Source organism: Propithecus coquereli, unplaced genomic scaffold (genome assembly GCF_000956105.1).
Source record: "Propithecus coquereli isolate 6110/MARCELLA unplaced genomic scaffold, Pcoq_1.0 Scaffold236, whole genome shotgun sequence".
NCBI classification, from domain to species: Eukaryota; Metazoa; Chordata; class Mammalia; order Primates; family Indriidae; genus Propithecus; species Propithecus coquereli.
The window spans coordinates 2,835,145-2,840,157 of NW_012147908.1; positions in this window are offsets into that span (position 1 = coordinate 2,835,145).

The window sequence follows — 5,013 nt, forward strand, 5'->3', positions numbered from 1 at the left end:
AGGTGCTGGACAGCTCCCGGTGCCAGGCGTGGTTCTCCGGAGTCCACCGAGGGGTGGGGCGAGGCTTCCCCGGCGCCGCGGCAGTCCCCACCCTCAGCAGAAGCGCGAAGGCTGCTGGGAGCTCCTGGGGAAAGGGCTGGGGTCATGAAAGGGTCCCGATGGAGATCTGGTGGGGACTTGAGACCAGAGCCCCCAGGGTAACTTCTCCAGACGCATTCCTTCCTTCTGAGTCGAGACCCCATCACGCCCCACACCACCCCCCGCCGGGGACAATGGCGCCTTCAGCCCCCAGAGATGAATGGGGCCTTTGAGAGCCGCACGCCACGGGGTCAGCGCCGGCCACCGGGTCCCCCGGCTTGCCCAGCGTCCCGATCAAGGAGTCACTGGGCTGGGGAGGGCAGGGAGCTCTTAGAGGAGGGAAGGTATCCAATGGTCCCTGTCTTAGAGACCGGTAGGTCCTGGGGAAGAGATTCATCCCCAATCACGCAGTTTCTGGTAAAGAAGAATTTTAAGGAGGAGGGGAGGGAGGAAACCCCCTCCCTGTGCCAGGGGAGGGGACAGTCCCGTGCCCCTTCCTCAGGAGGCAGCAGAGCAAGTTGCATGGGGAGAAAACATACCAAGCTTTTGCTGCCTCTTGCCTCCCCTCCCAAATCAGGGTCCCACTCTCTGTTTGGATGAGACAGCTTCCCCCCTTCTCTCAGTGTACACCTCCCTTCATCTGTGGCTGCCCCTGAGGCCTGGTCCCTCCTTTCCGCTCCTGTTTCCCCTCCCCTTCCCGCACTGCACAGCCTACCCGGTTTCTATGGAAACGGGCTGGGAAGGCTCTGCCAGGAGGCCAAGACCACTACTGCTCTTGGGGGAGGGGGATAGAAATTGAAAGTGAGGAGCAAGAGATGAGTTCTAGCCACTCCCAGAAGGTGATGCAGAACTGCCGGGAGTGAGGTTTTTACTGTTGGGGGGTGGGGCAGCAGGAAGAGGGGACAGAGATGTAATTGAGTGATGTGACTGAGACAGAGTTGAGGGGCTCCTTCTCATTCCCCCAATTCCCAGTGCTCCAGACATCTAGACAAGCCCTCGGAGGAGAAATTAGTGGCTGAAGAAGGAAGGGAGACAGAGAGAAAACAGCTCTGCCTCTTCTTACCTCACATAAGGCTCTATCATTTTTCCTCCTCCTGGGGACATGCTCACTTGAGAGGAGGTTTCCAGGGAACTACAAGGCTCCCAAGAAATAGGAGGGGAAATCAGAGTGGGGTGTGAGTGTTCAGGGATGCTTAGGAATCTCCCTTAGGAAGGTGAAGCTAAAGGTGGCCAGAGGCCTAGGAGTGTTAGGTAAGATACTTTTATGGTCGTCCTCTCTAGCACCTCCACTGGGGGCGGGGGGAGGGTTGTAGCTGGCAGCTTCCTTCCCTCTGTCCATCCCATCAGGATGTTGGGCTATGAGAAGAGGAAAATAGAGGTGGTCAAGTGGGGCTAGGGGCTAGAGAAGGGGTAATAAGCCTAAGACAGGAAGGGCCAGAAGAGGGGTGGGTGGGTGAGTGCAGATGTGCGTAGCTAGGGCAAGTAGGGAGCTTCTTAGAAGCTTCAGCTGTCAGCTCCTGGGAAGTGAGCCCCAGCCTTCACCCTCTCCCAACGTTCCCACCTCAGGCAAAGCTGGAGACCGCTGGATATCTGAGTCCTGGTAGATTATGCTGGGGGGCTCCCTTGGGAAGGGGCCCGCCAGGTTATCAGAAGGTTCAGCAAAGCTTCCCTAGGGAAGACAGGGAAGGTCCCCTGGGAGCCTAGGGTTTCCTGGATCTGAGCCTTCGGCTCTCCCTTGGCCATAGCCCCCAGCACAGTCGTCTTGGTGTTTGCTTATTTTGGTTATTTTTTGATCAGATATTTTGGCACTGTGCACACTGCCTACTGTTGCCATGGCAGCCGTGACAGGGGCTGAGGCACCGTGAGAAAAATACCAAAATTAATGAGTGAGCGAAAGTGCAGCCGAGAGAAAAACAAGGTTAAAAAAAGAGTTAAAACAGTAATGAAAACAGGCTTCCCAGCTCCACAGCAGAGCAGCTGCTGAGGCCTCCCCAGAGCAGCAGCCCCCACCCAGCCTAGGGCTCCTGGCATCTCCCAGACCTCAAGGCAGGACCCACTCGCCTTCTCCCACCCAGCCAGTCACAGACCCAGCAACAACCACTCGGGGTCCATCCTAAGCACAACAGCAGACCAGCTTCCATCTCAGGTAGCATCTTGCCTCCCAGAACAGCATCCCAGGGAACAGCTTCTCATCTCCTGGACAAAGGATTCTCAGCTACAGCCCCCACAAAACAGTGGTCCAGCTAAATTACCAGGAAATGGCCTCCCAGCTACACCTGAGCTTCAGAGCTATAGCTGCAGGCATCCCAGCATCCCAGCTAGAGTCCTGCACACAGCAACGGCCCAGCCACAATGCTGGGCAACAGCATCTCAGCTATAGCCAATCCCCAGTATGCTGTCATCACAGCTACAGCTTCAGGACCAATAGCATCACAGGCTACAGTCTTATACACAACAGTAGCTCTGCTCTTATCCCAGGTAACAGCCTGCCTCCCAGGTACAGGCTCCTAGCAACAGCCTCTCATCTCCAAGGACCTAGGTAATGGATCCAGCTACAGCCCCACCCACATCATATTAATAGGGAACAGCTTCTCAGCTATAGCAGTGTCAGCTATGCCAGCCTCACTCCTACAGCATCAGGCCCAACAGCATTTCAGTTACAGCCCTCCCTCAACATGCACACATGCACACATACACATACACACACACGCACTCAGCTTGGCAATAGCCTCTTGGGTAATCTGACTGTCTCTAGCTATAGCCTTAGGCACACCGGCATCACAGCATGGCTGCAGTGTCCCAGCTGCATTCAGCGACAACAGCCTTTCACCACAGTTCCAGATCTTACAGCATCTTAGTCCCGTTAGGCACAGCCATCCCAGGTACACATATATCACAGCAAGCATCCCAACTACTCCCACACCTGGCATCACCGGGGCTCCAATCCCTGGCCATAGTCTCAGCTGGAACTCAGGCACCATCAGCTTTAGGAGCCTCCCCTAGTGCTCCACTTGCCAAGCTGGTCCTCCTCCCAGTTTGGTACAGGGCCAACAGGCTGGCTTCTCTCCTCTTCAGATGCCACCTCCCTTGCTCTCCAACCATCCTCTTCCCTGCCCCTGCCCTCATGCCTGCCCTTCTTCCTGCGGAGAACAGGTCTCAATTCCCCTATCTACATTGTCCCCGTCTCAGGTCCTCATGGAGACCAGCACAGCAGCTGGGATAGGAGGGAATGGGGAGCGGGAGAAAGGTAGGCACATCCTGGTGTTGCTGCCTTGGCCTAGTTCTATCACTTGGTGCAGAATTTGGGTTTGATGGTGGTAGAAGCAGGGAGGATGGAGGAGAACATCTGGGAGATTAGCATTTCCTGCCCAGCTCTGTGGCTGCCGATCCTGCTCAGCCCCGAGCAAGGGAGGAGAACAGAGGAGCCTTTGAATGGCTCCCAGCAAGCAGATCGGGGAGGGTTTGCTGCATTGGGCAGCGGGCACATGCTGGGGGCAGGGAGGCTGGGCCAGCTCCTCTGTGGAAGATTTCTTCTCTCTGGGCCACTGATTCCCTCCTCAGAGCTGTGCTCAGTGATGGGGAGAGTATGAACTTTGCAGGGGACAGAGAGAAGCCACTTACAGGACAGACCCTCCTTTCACCAGTTTACCCCATCTCCCATCCAGAGGCCCCCACCAGGGCTCCTGGGGCTGAGGGCTGGGGAACAGGCCAGAAAAGGAGTCCAGGTGGGGGATACTGCTCCGGGAGAGTTCTGGGGTATTCCTTGCTTGCCCTCTTAGCTGGCCAGAGATCCCATCTTACTCTGAAGAGTATCCCACAGAGAGAGGCCAGGGCTGGGAAGAGGAGGAAGTAGAAGAAAGAGCTAAGGCATAGGAGACCGGTAGGTATTGGGAAATGGGGGAGGAGGAGGAGGAGTCAGAGGCTAAGGCAAATGAAGGCACGGCGACCAGTCATACCATAATCAGGGCCTTTCCACACCCACACCAGGCCTTGCTAGAGACAGCCTTCCTCATTCTTCTGCCCTAGAACACCCTGCCTTGGCCGATAAGCGGGTAAGGCAGGAGGTCCTACTGAAGTGGGCACTTGGCAGCCTGGGGTACCAAACCCTGAGCGCAGGGGAGTTTCCAAGCTGCTCAGAGACCTCAAGGTGGCGCCAGAGAGCCGGACCTGAATGGGAGAGATCGAGTATTGGAGTGCGTGCGGCACTGCGTGTGACACCGTGTGTGATTCGGTGAGTGTGAGTGTGACAGGGAGCGAGTGGCACTGAGAGGGTGTATGACACAGGCCGTGACACTGCGCGGCCTTGCGGGGCAGGGACCCGTGTGACTCTGTGTGAATGTGTATGTGTCACTGGTAAGGCGTGTGGCCACAAGACTATGCCGCCCTGAGGGCAGGTGATTGGGGGACCCTCGAATAGCCTGAGCTCCGGCGCATCACTTTATCCTCACACTTGTATATTCCCTCTGTCCTCACTCTAGAGCCCCCCAGGTCCCATTGCCCTCCCCCTCCCACGGTCCCCTCCAGAGCCCCACCCCCACGGCTCGCTGCGGCCACCGAAGCTGACCGCTCTGCGGCTTCGGCCAGAGGGGGAGGGGTGGACTCCCCGGAGCGCAGTGGGAAGGGAGGGCCACACAGGGCGATCCGGGGGTCTGGGCGAGACGAGGGTGAATCTGAAGGAGCAGGTGCCCAGGGAAGAAGGCACTGGGGGAGTCACTTCCCCTGCCTCGATTCCCAGGAGGCAGAGTGGAGGACAGGTGCTTGAGTAGGGTAAGGAGGGGAATTGAGGAGGGGTCCTAGATGGAGGCTTGGGTGGGATAAGTGCAAGGTGAAGAGCAGACGAGGGGGACGGCCTGTGCATCCAGGTCTCGGGTAGTGGGGAGATGGCAAAGGAGGGGGTCCCGGCTTTGGGTAGCGGTGCTCCGGGTCCCCTCCCAG